A 15,949-nucleotide genomic window follows, 5' to 3' on the forward strand; every position below is an offset into this window, starting at 1 on the left:
TTATCCTTTCTCAGACATTTACAAGGTACATTAACACCTCAAATGCACTGAGCAGTCCTATCATAAAGAAACCTAAGCATGACATTTTCAAAACTTATCTGACACAAGGAAATTTTTCTTGATTATAAATCTGTTAACATCCAGCGGTGCTACTTAAAGAGATCAACCTAAAGTATCTGAAGCAACACCCTATGTATAACTAAGTGCACAGCAAATACCATACATAAGACATTTTCTATTTTTTATAGTATATATACAACACATCATTACAACTGCACTCCCTCAATACACAGACTTGTGAGTAGGAAATTGTAAAGAAGGGAAAATCTCACAGTCTTGCTTGCCTCCAATCCCCTCTACTTGCTACTCAACATTCCTTCCTTTGTGCATGAAATCAACTGAAATCTCCTTTTCTTCAGTTGCTGTGAGACACTAAGGATACAAGAGGACTCCATTTATTCTTCTCATTAAGGGACCTACTTGTCCCAGCTTCTCAGAAATGAGAAGGTCCTTAGGTATAAACTCCAAATTGTACTCTTGGAGGAAGGAAGGTAGGTTTTAGGGTCAGGAAATCTACCTTGAAGACACAGAGAAATTAGGTGACTTGATTAATAACAAAAGCTTAGATTAAAGGAAATGTAAAGTTCCAAATGTAAAGTTGTATCAATAAGGATTAAGTCTGTACCTGAAAGAAAACCCAAAATAATGGTGGCTTAAATAAGATAAAAGTCTCTACATATAAACAGTTTGAGAGGAGCCCAGAGCTGACAGGACAGCCCCAAGAACACCTAAGATCCGGGCTCCCTCTATCTGTTCCATCAACCTAATACAAGGCTTCCATCTTTAAGATCACCTCAGAGCCCAGGGGCACCTGGGTGGCTCAGTCAGTTCAGTGTCTGACTTGGGCTCCGGTCATGATCTCTTGGTTCATGACTTTGAACCCTGTATTGGACTCCCACTGTCAGTGTAGAGCCTGCTTGGAATTCTCTCTCTCCTCTCTCTCTCTCTGCCCCTCCCCTGCTTGCACTTGCATGCAAGCTCTCTTTCAAAATAAATAAACTTTAAAAAAAAATCACCTTAGGGCCCAAAATGACAGCTAGAATGCTAAGCATCAAGTACTCATCCTAGGAGGGGTAAAAAAAAAAAAATGATGAAGAGATGGGCAAAAAATGTTTTGCTTTCAGCAGAGTGATAAGGGCCTTTCTAGAACCCTTCTTCAGCCCAGGTCGCTTCCCATTGATGAGGACCTGGTCACACAGCCGAAACCAGCTCAGGGGAGACTGGGAAGTGTGGTCTTTTAGCTGGGTATGCTGCTTCTCCAATTTTTTAAATGGAGTTCTATCACTAAGAAAGAACAAGAGGAAGGATACTGGGTAGTCTACTAGTAATCTCTGCCATAAGGAAGGAAACAGACATTAGACTCCGACTCCCTTCAAATGCTGGTGAGAAGTTATTTAGCTCCCTGTCTCTCAAGCCCACTCATTGATAAGAATCACCTGCAAGAGATGGGTGGTGAAAGGGTGGGAGGAGATTCTCACTGAAATATGGATTCCCACGCTCCACCCAGACCTACTCAACTAGAATGGCCAGGGAGAGGACCTGGGGATCCCTGTTTTTAGCAAGCACCCTAGGTGATTCTTATCATCAAGCAAGTATCAGAAACACTGAAATCTAATCTTCCAGCCAACTTGGCTGCCTCAGCAAATTCCTGAGCCTTGGGGCCTCAGAGGCAGTCAGTCAGAGGCATTTCAGTTCTTTTTCATACTGAGGCAACTTCTGTCGAGGGCCTACCCTATGGGAAGAGACCAAGAGTGCTTCATCATAAAGGAATTACAAAAACAACTATGAATCAAGTAACCAAGTGCTTTAACCAGCCATCTCTGTCACATGAACAAATGTGATCATGTAAAGTCAGCCCATTTCCTTACAGAAAGCTTTAGGATATTACTATTATTATAATATTATCATTATTATTATTATTTGAGAGAACACCTGGGCAGGATAGAGGCAGAGAGGAGGGAGGAGGGAGGAGAGAATATCTTAAGCAGGTTCCATGCTCAGCATCTCCAACTCGACCCTGGAATCATGACCTACACTGAAATCAAGAGTCAGATGCTCGACTGACTGAGCCACCCAGGCACCCAGGATGATTGTTCTCTAATTTTTCAATCTTACTTTCCCAAGTAGGATAGGAGTCTGACAAGTGTTGGAGTCTCTCAGGTTCCTTAGCACGCCATGGTGCATCAGGGAGCAGTCCAGTCAGGGCTGCCTGAAGTTGGCTGAAGGCCGTTAGCCTATGGGCAGGTGGGTTTCTCTCTGAGGCTTAAAGTAAAACCATAGACAAGAAGATGCGGTGGACTTGGCAACATTAGAAATCCACTGTGTTGTACTGTCCATTGCAATGTTCTTCCTCCAAACTAAGGAGCTGAGGACGTGTTAGTTACTTGTATTCTAACCATCCTAGCAGCTTTGAAACCCAGGGGACCTAAGGACAAATGTGATGGATGAACTCTAGGACTGCAGGGGATTTTGACTTCATCTGCTCCCTCGCTCAGGCTAATACTGAGAAAATCGGGGAGAGGGGGCGGGAGGGGAGGGCTTAGTGGTACCAGAAACTGCTTATATCTGGCATGACCTTTCCACAAAAGAAAAAGATTCCAAACTTATATTTAGTCTGATGTCTCCTTATGAGTGAGGAATTGAACTCTTGGAATGTCACGAATAAAAGTATACAATGTATTAAAGGGAGATTCTTTTTCACCTACCAAGGTTATGTTTTGAATTGTGTTATCCAAAAAGGATAAGAAGTCCTAACCTCCAGTACCTCAGAAAGTGATCTTATATGGAAATAGGGTCTTTGCAGAGGAAATAAAGTTAAAATGAGGTCAAGAGGGAGGCTTCAATCTAATGACTGGTGTCCTTCTTAAAATGGGAAATTTGGACAGAGACAGCCAGGCATGAGGGAAGCCGGCCTGGTGAAGATGAGGAGTGGGGCCCTAGCACTGTAAACCAGGCTGCTGGATACGGCTGCAGACTACCGGAAATGGGGGGGGGGGAGCAAGGAGGACAGGTTTCAGAGGGAACATGGCCCTGCGGCCATCTTGACTTTGGATGTCTAGCCTCCACAACTGTGAGGCAAAACACTTTTCTTGCATCTATGCCATGACCCAGTTTACGGTACTTTGTTATTTCAGCCCTAGTCAATGAACAGTTGGTTAGTGGGGATGCATTTCCTCACCAAGGTCAAATTCAATCGTCTCGGTTTAAAACTGAAGCTATCGGCCTACACAACTCTGAATGGAGAACAAAAGAACTACAAATGCAGGACCACATGAAAATGATTTAAATTGCCCTCAAACCAGACTTTAAATCGCACTTACTTTCTCCAGGATGGTCTGAAACCCAGGTTCCTCCACTTACTAATGACAAGCACGGGTATTCTGATGCCTCGTAGAGCAGGGTATCTACAACGATGCTTCCTTACTACATGACTGCTTGTTAGCCAGATTCTAAACACTTTCTGCTCAGGATAGTCTTCAAGCCTTAAAAATACCCAGGCCAGGCTCCTCTCCAGAAATTTGGATTCAGCTGTTTTGGGAGTAGGTGGGAGTTTGGGGGGAGATAGAATGAAGAACAGTAATAGTTGGTTGTTGTTTTAACTCCCCAGGTAATTTTAATGTGCAGAGGAAGTTAAGATCAACTGCCCACGTTTATAGAGATAAAGGTTTTTGGTTTTTTCCCAAACAAGAGACACCCTCTAACTCCAAAATACTGAGGAAACACATCCTCTGTGAAGTTGACATAAGTAGCCATTGCTTCTGAAAGCTGACTTTGTAGAAATCAAATTTCTACATGAATAATCATTCCATCACTACTTGATGGGCAGTGTTTTACCAAATGACCCCACGCAGGCTCTCAGGAGTCTAATTTTATCTGCGGCATAACTGTCATTTATATTCAATCCTACCCCTTATAAGGTTTTAATAGAAAGTAAAATCTTATTGCAGATTAAAGAGAAAAAGCAACTGATTTTTCACTATTGCAACTTGGCAAAATATCCACATATCTACAGCCAAAAATACTCACCACCAATGAAATATGTTCTAAATGAATTTAAGAGAATTTTTTGTTTTGGTAAAAGGGGCAATGTAACTGCTTGTAGTTCTTTTACAGCGGACACGAGTATACGGCCAGAATTCCGCACACTTCTTAAAAACACGAAAACTTCTTTCTTAGCTGTTTTGTTACTTTAACTATGGTTCTAAAAAGTATGTTGAATTATATCTTGAATTATATGTATGTAAAAGTCAGAGGGCAGCTTATCTTTTTTGTATACCACCTAATTTCCTGACAAGCTAACTTTTCCTTCTTCCACTTCAGAAACAAAACTTCATAAATACAGTAGACAAAGAAGGCATCAAGAGCCTTTTTCTTCCTTCCTTCCTCTCCCTCTCTTCCTGCCTCAATCTCTCTCCCCTTGACATTTGTTCAAAGCTTTGATTTTCCTTTTGGACATAAGGTCAGAGACAGATTTCCTGTCTACAGCTCTGCTTTGTGCTTAAGGAAACGTGAAAAAAACCTGCATATTTCAAAGAAGGCCATTATAACCACCATATACAATAGGATCGCATTCTTTCCTCTTGTTTGTCCTTAGCCAATGGAGATTACAAGAAATGTCATGGGCAAGAGGAAGAGGAAGATACTCTGAGTGGTATGGAGGGAGCCTTGAACACGCTCCAGATAAGAAGTGTATTCTTTTTTCCAGATGCCCGTGGGACTCTGCACAACTCCAGTAAAAATAAATGTACTGCACTCGGACTCCATTACAGAAGCAATTACCAGTGGACACAGAGATGGATGGGAGCAGAGGGGGTTGGAAAGAGGCCTGAACAGGAAACACAGAACTTTAAAGCTTAATAAGACTTTGGAGAGCATCTTATTTTACCCACGCGGAAGCCCCGGGAGGGGCATGGACTTGCAGGAGCCTCACACATGCACTGGCAGAGCCAAGATCAGTAATGCAGCCAGCGTTCTGTCCACAAAATCGCCTGCCAAGTCTTGACGCCATCCGGAAGAAACAGTAAGACGTGGAGCCTGACTCTTCGCCTCGCTGGCCTCATGTTTTACATATTTATCATGTCTTAATATGCTATAATTGATGGGGGGGTGCTGAAAGTTGGAGGTCTTGATTGAGTTACCGCCTCTTGTTAAGAACATGAAAAGTTTTTCTGCTGCAGAAAGAGGATACTTCCGGTGAAATGCAAGCCACAGCCCAAAGTTCAAGGTCAAAGAACCACACGTTGCATATCCAGAGGGGCACAAGCATGACCTCTGTGCCCGTTAGATGGCGTGGATAACCTGGCCTTTCAAGCTGAGAAAACACTCCTGCTGTAATAGGAGCCAGCAAGAGTGCAAGGCACAGATCGGGAATAAAAAGCTTACTTACGACTCTGTCCTGGAGCATAATGACAACAGGCCCGACACCAATACAACGGGATTCTGAAATGAAAAATGCCTTCCACAAATCCAGAACTCTGGGCCTCAAGTATCACCTTTACAATGTCAACATAGTGTCTCTGGGGAGCCTGGGTAGCACAGTCGTTAAGCTTCTGACTCTTGATCTTGGCTCAGGTCACGATTTCACAGTTTGTGAGTTTGAGCCCTACATCAGACTCTGTGTCCATGGTGCAGAATCTGTTTGGGATTCCTTCTCTCTTTCCCTTTGCCCCTCCCCCACTTGTGCACATGCGCCCCCTCCTTCAGAATAAAGTTAAAAATAAAAGGTCAACATAGTGTCTAAATATCAACCACTAATCCATTAGTCAGCCTGAGATATTTGAGTAAGGGCCCAGCAAATATGGGGAAAATCATAAAAGTAGGGGAAAAAATCCTTAAGTGATATTATATTTATGTTTACCTTATCAGAAATCTCACTGTGTCCAGTTTAATGAGTAACTTTTAACATGGGAAGATACATTCATTCCATGGATCATACAAAACCAAGGCTGCTGAGGTGGGCGATTCAACATTTCAAGGAAAAGTATGAATTATGTGAAGGTCAAGTCCCTTTTTAAAGTATATTAGGAGGCATAACAAAACTAAGGAAGTGGTTATAAATCTGAGTTCCAAGAATGGGAACTCCCTTGTATGGACAGAGAAACAGTGGGGCGGAACACTTACATTCCTAGGCTACGAGAACACTTAACAGAAACAAAACACAAAGGCCAAAATCACATTTTAAAAAATGCATTTCTTTGGGAAACTCCACATCGAAATTCCGTGTTGTTCAGCCAGGAGCCACAGCTCAAATCCTTCTTCAGTTTGGATGGTGACTGGTAGGATATCGCTTATTCAGATACAGAGGTGGCCTGCATACATCAGAGGGCCATAAACTGGTCCCACAAGGGCAGAACCCAAGTGAGCTGACTACCTCCCGAGCATCAAGACAGGGGCCTGACTGTGCTGAGGGAAGGAGATGACAGGTGATTAATGTCCCTTCACTCCCAGGCTTATAGATGTGAAGTTTGCTCTTTCACTTTTGTTTTCTTGTCAGGATCTAATACAGCGTTTTCCAAGAGAAATCTAATGTAAGCCACATTTTCTATTTTTTGATGGGGTGCCTGGGTGGCTCAGTCAGTTAAGCAGCCGACTTTGGTTCAGGTCATGATCTCATGGTTTGTGGGTTTGAGCCCCGCATGGGGCTCTGTGCTGACAGCTCAGAGCCTGGAGCCTGCTTCACATTCTGTGTCTCCCCTTCTCTCTGCCCCACCCCCGCTTATGCTCTGTCTCTCCCTCTCAAAAAATTAAACATTAAAAGAACTTTTTAATGTTAAAAAATATTTAAAAAAATAAAAATAAAACAAGGACTTTCTTCTATTTTTGTTTCAAACTGCGGGCTCCCCAGAACTTGGATCTGCCCTTGGAGACCTCTTATCCCTATTCATATCCTCCAGATTTTTTTCTAGAAAGAGAAAAACATTAAAAGTTTTTAAACATCACAAATATGTTTAGCACTTAATGTTTTTATCCCTTAATAGTAACATGAAACTGTTTTAATAGATTTGCAGTTTTTATAGATTTAAAGGTAAATTCACCCTGGTGAATATCCTTAAAGCTAAATATTTTCGCCCATCCCTATTTCCTCAGTGTTCCTCTAAGTAGAAGTGTTGATACGCACCATATGCGTGTTTTTCATTTCTTTTAATTATGTCATCTAATTTTGTAACTTGACTCTCTCTCCACCTAATTTATCATATGCACTTTCCCAGCTGCTACATAATTTTTTAAGCTTAACATTTCTAAGGACTCTAGAACATTCCTCTCTATGGATATAATTTATTTGCCTACTTCTGCAAAATATGTGTCACTCTCCATTTTTTCCTTGTAGTATAATACTACAAAAAACTCCAGTTTTTAGATTACGTCCTTCACCTAGCTTCGTTAAGCAGGCCAAAGATTGTAACCAGGGCTAACCCAATAGTACTGTTTACAAACCACGGGTTTGTGGCAGAACAGTGAAATGTGTAAATGGGATTCACAACAGGCCTGAAAGTATCAGAATCTCAAAGATAAGCAACAGTCACTGATTCTACCTGGGGCCTAAACAGGAGACCCGTGTCTGTCTCCAAGGCTTACTTGACCATTCTGAAGAATTCTTGCAAAATTAGGAGCAAGTTGTCCAGAATCTTTTAGACAAATGTTAGCAAGTGTTAGCAAAAATTGAGCAGCAGAAATTGAGTCACTGACCCATAAAAATGGAGTCAGAATCCCAGCATCCTTTCAGCGAGGCCGGGGGAGCCCCCCCCCACCCCCCCCATAACCAGGGCCCAGGAGGTGTTTTGTTTCTGGTAACAAGCAGGCCTGCTCATAACAACACTTGGGTCTCAAAGTGGGTAGTTTTCACCTGTGGAACACGGGCTAGTTCATTGGCCTACACCAAAGCTCATGACTGGTCATGTGGCTCTCAAAGCACGTGAGCTAAGGAGCCTTGGATCCAAAATCATTTCACAGAGTGGATTGTACCTAAGGGCCGGGCCTTCCCATAATACTCATTAATGGCACAGAACACGATCAAAGCAGCCGAGAGGACATTCAGACGATGCTAAAGGGAATCCATTCAGAAAATCCTCCTGCCCTTGTTTCCGGTCCAGGACATGGGGAGAATAGTAAATATTGAACCAAGAGGGGCCAGGGAAATGAGGAGTGACGATGAACTGTATTTTCATGCGGTTCTTACTCATTCACTCCACACAGTGCCTGGTGCCCGGAACTGGTCTAGATGCTGCAGACTAAGCAGGGACCATGATTTCATCCTATCAGGACCCAGACTGCCACCTGCCACTCGAATCCACATGTTCACTGTGGGGGAAGGGCGGACGTCACTTTACAAGTAACACTCAAAAAGGCAGGAACCTATAGTACCAGACGCTCATTACTCACTGAACCTAAACCACCCCCTTTCCCACTATTCCCGGAGCACAGCCGGGGCCCCGACACCTGTCACAGTGCCAGAGCCACCACAGGGACAGCTGTGCCACAAACCTTCCCAAGCACAACCAACCCGGTCTAAGGAGTGCCCTTTGTTATCTTCACGCCAGAAAATGATACAAACATTCCTTAAGTCTCAGGGTCCAGTTTGCCTCTGAGGGCCTCCCCTCTAATGCCCCATCCCTCCCCAAACAGGTCTAACCACTTTGCTTTCCATGTTCTCCACCCAGCTCGGATCTCTGTCCCCAAACGCTTCCAAACAAGTCCTGTGCGTGCATCTGGCTAGCTGGTTTCACTGGAACATGTTTTGGTCAAAGTTTACCCGTGAGTGATTATCGCCTGTTAGTGGTCACTGGAAAATTGTAAAGGAGAATCTGAAACCCAGTTACAGGCCTTTACTTGATTGGCTGGAATCGTGTTTTGTGTCCCTGAGGGCAGAAGCTTGAACACACGGCAACCACAGACAGGGCGGGCAGGTGCGCCTTCTGGAGCCGGAGTCCCCAGGGACGAGTCCTGGCTCCTACCTCACCTCTGCGATCTGACGAGTGCTAGGAGTTGAACCGAATTACGGTTTAGTTCAATTATGGGTTGAATCCCCTAATTCACGTTGAAGTCCTAATACTCACCCAGTACACCTCACAATGGCTTAGACACATCTGTGACAGATGTAACTAGTGAAGATGAAGCCATTCTGGGGGAAGGTGGGACCCTAACCCAATATGACTGGTGTCCTGATAAAAAGCACATGTTTGGACAGAGATACAAAGAGGGGGACTCCATGAGAAGATGAAGGCAGAGGTTAGCCCAGGAAAAAGCAAAGACTGCCAGAAAGCCCCCAGCAGCGTAGAGCAGCTTCTCCTTCGAGCCTCACACCTCCTCCCCTTGATCCCAGCTGCCTAGCCCGACCTGTGAAATGAGACATCCTCAGTGCTTAAGCCACTCTATACTTCGTATAAACAAAGTGTTTTACTTTGGTATGGCAGTGCCAGCAAACTAACACAGCAAGTTACTATGTGTCACAGTTTTCTCCTCTGTAAAGTGGGGGTAAAAGTGCTAATTCTCTAATAAAGGGGAATAAATCACACTTTGTTATGTTGCTTAGACAATGCCTGACACAGAGGTGCATTCTAATGTTATGTAAATGTCTCCACTTTTTTTTAATCAGTAGATTCTGATTTTTTAATGTTTATTTTTGAGACAGTGCAAGTTGGGGTGAGGCCGGGAGAGAGGGGGACAGAGGATCCAAAGCGGGCTCTGCGCTGACAGCAGAGGCAGATGAGGGGCTAGAACTCACAAACCGGGAGATGACCACCTGAGCCAAAACCAACCAAATGAGCCACTCAGGCGCCCCAGATTTTTTTTTCCTTTGTAAAGCTTCCTACCATCTCTTCCCACCAAACTGCTTAGTGAAACACAAGTACAATAAGCCCACACTGGATTTCTCAGGAGACGAGAGGCACTTATACTTGGCTGGCATGCCCAGAACAGGGTGTGGCCTTGGTGTGTTAACAGGAATCCAGATTTCCTCCCTGCTCTTCATCTACACCCACACCCCCTCCCCAGAGCAGCCTTCACCCCAGCCTTGGCCCTAGTCCTGGCCCTTTTCTCTGGTTAGTTTCTCAAAACCCCCTTTGTCCGTCCACCCAAAATACAATCCTCATTAAACCTCATTCTTTAGTTTCACCCACCCACCCCCAGCTTCCAGGGCTATGCGGTCCATCCCTCCCATCATCTGACTTTATTTCCTGTTCTTTGTTCATGTTCATCTCCCTCTTCAGTTAGGGTCCCTCCCCCACCCAGTCCCCACCAGTACTGGTTTTTTCTGGTAACCTAACCTACCCAGTCAAGAACCCCAGCCCCAAGTTCACCTCCTCTGGGAAACTCATATGGGATTTATCATCTGCACTCCTGATGTCCTTGTAAATGTCACAAGCCTTGTCCAGCTGTAACTGTTTCACGCACATCAGTCACAGTGTTGCCTAGAGACATGCATTCATCCCACATTGCCAAGGACCTACTAATGCCGGGCACTGTGTTAGGCACTGGGGTAACTGATATCATCAGCTTTAGTGTGCCAGATTTTATCCTAATCCTCGTGATGATGCTAAGGGAGGTGCCACATCACCCTGGCTTACAGATAAGAAAACTGAAGATCAGAGAGATTATGTAACTTTCCTAATTTCACGTAGGCAGTAAGAGACAAAACTGGGACAAGATAGAAAGTAGGACTGAGAAATAGTAGAATGGGTTAGCTATACCCAGACCCCCACAGACTGTGTCCATTTGGAAGGAGGTCAGTCGTTATAACATAGATATATAGCACTGTGTATATGTGTACACAGAAAACACACAAATTGACATCCTTCCAAATGGACAATGACAATGCCTTAATCCACATTATTTGGGATCTGGATCTAGAGATACATAAAATATAACTATATATAAAATGTATTTCTGAAGGCAGAGCTGTGCAACACGATAATGACTAAATTAAATAGGCATGCCTAACAAATTTATAGATGACTCAGTGTGATTATAAGAATCAGAATTTAAAATGATGCAAAACCTGGAGCAATAGACTTATCAAACAAAATAAAATTTAACTGGGATAAGTATAGTGCCCTGAATTTGGGTTCAAACATCTAACAGAACAAGCGCATGAAGAGTAAGATGGGGCTTTGCAAGCAGAAGTAGTAGAAAAGAATAAAAAAAATAAACCAGGTATGAATCAAGAAGGGACTGCAGCTGCAGGAAAAATATGATCTTAGGTTATGTCAAGAAAGCTCTCTGCCTGGGAAATGGCAATGCCACTATTTTAAGTTCTTTTGGAACAAATCTAAACCTTTGCTCAGAATTCTACGCCCCACAATTTGAGACTCAGGGTGGCATACATGGTAAGAGGAAATGAACCAACACAAGACTCCTTAGATTTCACAGGTTCGTAAAGTGCATGTTGACTGAATGCATACATTTGGTATAACATAAAATTAATTTATAGCGTGTAATTGTAGGCTGACATCATTCCCAAACTTTCCTCTGAAGGTGTGGATCAGGTCTGGACAGAGTCCTATCTGTGTATGCAGCCCCAAAATGATGGCTATAAAATGGTATTCTTAATCAGGGCCCTATTAATCCCACATCTTATCAAGGCAGGTCACACAACATATTACTTAACTCAGAAGAAAGCCTGATAACCCCATGTCATCAATTGTAACACTCAGGGGCAGTTTCCATTTCTAACATGGAAAAGGCATTTAATTTCACTGAAACAGCACAGTGCATGCTGCAATAGTCTTACACCAGCAGGACCTTGGGGAATTGGCAAAGAGCAACCTCTATTCCCTTCTGGGATGGAAGTAATCAAAGCTAAGAACATTTGGCACACCTTTATCATCCATCTCCCAAACGGAGGCTCATGGTGGAAATCATCTGTGGCTGAGTATATTCGTTTTCTAGGGCTGCTACAAAAAGGTACCCCAAATTGAATGGAAATGTATTGTCTTACAGTCCTGGAGGCTAGAGATCAAGGTTTCCACAGGGCTTCTTCTGAGGGCTGCAAAGGTGAACCTGTTCATGCCTCTTTCCTCAATTGGGGTCGTTTGCTGGTGATCTCTAGCGTTTCTTGGCTTTTAGGCACCATCTACACCTCTGCCTTCATCATTGCACATCGCTCTCCCTGTGTCCTTCAGTCTTCCCTCTGTGCATGTCTGTCTGTGTGTCCAGATTTCTGCTTTGTATAAGGACACCAGTCATACTGCATTACGGCTTACCTTAACGACCCCATTTTTTTTTTATTAATTTGATTATTTCTGTAAAGATCCTATTTTCAAATAAGGTCACATTCTGAGATACTGGAGGTTAGAACTTCAATATATATTTTGGGGGGCAAGAGTGGGGGCTGGAAACTCAACCATAGCACTGAGTTCATCTTCTCCAAGGTCCATTCCCTTCTTGCCTCTCTGGATTTAGCCAGTATGGTGGACACTAGCTAGAGGACAAGTGTCCTGCCTCTCCTGTAGCTAGGTAGGGGCATGTGACCAAGCTCTGGACGGTTCCATCTGAGGGCAAGGGTCTGCACCCCTGCAGGGTCACAGCTTTTCAAAAGGAAAATGCTTGTGTTCTATTCTCTCTATTCAAGTCTTAAGGAGACAGAGAAAAAAAAAGCAACATGAACAGCATCCTAGACCGCACTATCCAAAAGTATTACAATGCAAGACTTTAAAGTTTCTAGGAGCCATATTTGGGGTGCCTGGGTGGCTCAGTGGGTTGGGCATCTGACTCCTGATTTCAGCTCAGATCAAGATTCCAGGGTTGAACCTGGCATCAGGTGCCATGCTAAGTGTGGAGCCTGGTTGGGATTCTCTCTCTCCCTCTGCCCCCTCCCTCACTTACGTGCTCTCTTTTAAAATAAAAAAAAATAAAGTTCCTAGGAGTTGTATTTAAAAACTAAAAAGGAGCAGGTAAAATGAATTTTAATATATTTACTTAACCCAATAAATCCAGAAGATTAGCACTTCCACGTCTAATTATGAAAAAAATAGTAACATTTTACAGTCCTTTTCTGGTACTAAGCCTTTAAAGTCTGGTGCATATTTTACAGTTACGGAATACCATATCTCAATTGGACTAGCCACATCTCAAAATGCTCAAGGGCCACAAGTGGCCATTGGCTACTGCAACGCACAGTGCAGCTCTGGATGGTAGCAAAAGGACATTATAGAAGGACCTGGGTCCCCGGATGCATCTACAGAGCAGAGCTATCCTGCTGGCCCTTGAGTTTTTGAAACTTTAACTTAAGAAAACAACTTCTAGGTGCACTGGGGTGTCTCAGTCAGTTGAGCAACCAACTTCGGCTCCAGTCATGATCTCACAGTTCATGAGTTCTAGCCTCACGCTGGGCTCACTCCTGTCGGCGTGGAGCTAGCTTCGGATCCTCTGCCTCCCCTGCCCCTCACCTGTTCATGCGCTCTCTCCAGAAAAAAACAAAATAAAACAAAACAATTTAAGAAAAAGAAAGAAAACAACTTCTAGCTTATTTGATTTCAGGGTATTTTGTCATAACAACTTATCCCATATCATAATAAATCTGTCTATTGGATCTCAGAGAGGTCCCTGCAGCTTCTTAGTTATGAAACACCCTTCAAAGAATGGACAGCTCCATGAAGTCAGGTGGACTCCTATGAAAAAGCCACCAAAAAAGTAGCCCCAGTTTGAAAAATCGCCACAGCCATGTTCCCAGCATGGGGAAACACATCTCAGAACACGCCCATCCAAGAACATGTGGCTCTTCGGGGTTTTCCTTGTTCTATTCCCATGTTATAAATCTCTCCATCTCCCAGCCATCTAGCCTACGGAGCAGCCCAGGGGAAAGGCAGAAGGTAGAGACCACAAGATCATTTGGCCTCCCAAGAAAATTAAAAAGAAATCCTTTCAGACAATACTGCCAAAAAGTTAAAATATTTTTCATTAACATGAAATCACCCTCTAGTTGGACAGCCAAGGTCATCACAAAATGCAGACTTCCCTCGTTTAAAACAAGGTAGGACCTCATGCAAAAGGAAAGTCAAGGCGAGTCACGTCATTTTTGTAGAGTTGCTGGCCTTTCGCTAATGCGGACCCCTGGTGTCATAAAAAATGGAAATAACCGCCTCTATACAGAAAAGATCTTTGGGTGGAAACTCAACTGAGAAGCACCACAGGATGAATTCAGAAGGAATTCGTACTTCATTCCCAATGGGAAGATACATACAAGAATTTGTCACACAAAAACACTGAGGTCCGCAAGAGCTCCAAATGATTAGGTAATTAATTCAGAAAAAAGTGATTCACTGCTTGCGTAGACGATCAGATTTCCCCAAGTGCACGGGCCAGTTTCTGAATTTCCTATTTGTCTCCAGCTGCATCTGGAATGGATCAGGTTTAACCAAGAGTTCCTGGACTTACTGTCCGGGAGAACTAAAATAAAGCTGGATCCAAGTAGCCAGCAATGAGGCTCTGCTTAGAAGCACACGTTTTTTGTTTTTAGGTATAGACGTTTTTATCCACTCTGGGGAAGAGTGGAAGTAGCATCTGTTCTCTCTTGCTTTCGAAGTTAAGGCTGAAGCCTATTTTGCCTCCCAGGAAACAAACAACCCAAGATCTCCCCAGACCCTGCTCTGGCACAGGAATGACAAGGATGTTGGCGAGCTCAGTCACTTCGGGAGCGTTCATACAATGCAGGCATTGCAGTGTAAGGCTTTGGAATTTAGGAATGAGAATGCCCCGTGTCAGCAAGCGTGTGCCCCGGGTGACGGTGCAGGCTCTGGTGGCAGGAGAAACCGGGGTCAGATCTCTCTGCCGCTCATCAGATGTGTGACTTTGTGAGCAAGCTCCTCCACTCCCCTTGACCTTAATTTCTTCCTCTGTAGAACGTTATTATAACAATGGTCTCTACTGGAAAAAGTCTGGTTAGCATTACAGGAGGAAGAGCAGGGGCTGAGCTTGGTACAGTGCCTGGCACACAGTCAGCATGGGACAAATAAGACCTCTTCTTCTTTCTGCTGTAGGTCAGTGATAAATACGTGTTTACTCTGGCTATTCACATTATGTACTAGGCAGACTAGAAAACTGTGATACTCTGGCCTTCCTCTATTAGACACAGAAAATAGTCCATGAGATAAAGAAACTATGGCACTGAAGTCATGAGCATGCATCCTGAGGTGGCTGGGGGGTTGGAGGGTGGGGTGGGAGCAAGGCTTCCGAGAAACTTCTCTGGGATGGGAAAGCCAGGAAGTACGCTTTGGGTTAAACTGTGTTCCGTTCCCCCCACTTCCCCAACCAGAGCTGGTAAGGTGAAGTCTGTAGTCAGTCAGAATAGGACCTGATCTGGAGACAGGGTCTTTACAGAGGTAAGCAAATTTAAAATGAGGTCATTAGCGTGGGCTCTAATCCAACAGGATCGTGTCTTCCTAAAAAGGGGAAATCTGGACACAGAGACACGCAAGAGAGAAAGGGCAAGTGGAGAGAAAGGCGGCAATCAGGTGATGCATCTACAAGCCGGTGATGGCCAGAAAAGCAGGAACAGCCAGGAGAGGTTGGAATAGATTTGTCCTCGCAGCTGTCCCAAGAACGAGCCCTGTCTACACCTTGACCTCAAATTTCCAGCCTCCAGAAGTGTGAGGAAATACATTCATTTCAGTTGTTTAAGCCACTGGGTCTGTGTTTACAGCAACCCTAGGAAACTAACACAAGGTGAAATCAGGCAGCAGGCAGATTCCCCATTAGGAAGGGCTGACAAGACCTGGAAAATATGTACTGTGACACAAACCTGACTGAGTTTCTCCCCAGAAGTTTATGAGCGTCTCATACCTCCAACCCAAAAAAAGGTCACCTCTGATGTATTTTGACATTATAGTTATTTTTAAAAAAAGAGAGAGAGAGAGAGACTCAGCTTTATGGTAGATTTGGCCAAGGTCCCTCTGTC

The 15,949-nt window shown here is 43.9% G+C and overlaps 1 protein-coding gene and 1 long non-coding RNA gene across 7 annotated transcripts in view; both read right to left on the reverse strand.

The window, feature by feature from the left end:
* LOC115293241 overlaps positions 1 to 10,391 on the reverse strand; it is a 19,092-nt gene extending 8,701 nt beyond the window's left edge. The window contains exon 1 of the long non-coding RNA XR_003909438.1: positions 10,356 to 10,391. This is a non-coding gene — a long non-coding RNA (uncharacterized LOC115293241). The remainder of the gene's footprint in view (positions 1 to 10,355) is intronic.
* The window catches only part of RAI14 (retinoic acid induced 14), a 151,838-nt gene that overhangs the window by 99,224 nt on the left and 36,665 nt on the right, over positions 1 to 15,949 (reverse strand). The window lies entirely within an intron of this gene.

Source organism: Suricata suricatta, chromosome 6 (assembly GCF_006229205.1).
Source record: "Suricata suricatta isolate VVHF042 chromosome 6, meerkat_22Aug2017_6uvM2_HiC, whole genome shotgun sequence".
NCBI lineage: Eukaryota > Metazoa > Chordata > Mammalia > Carnivora > Herpestidae > Suricata > Suricata suricatta.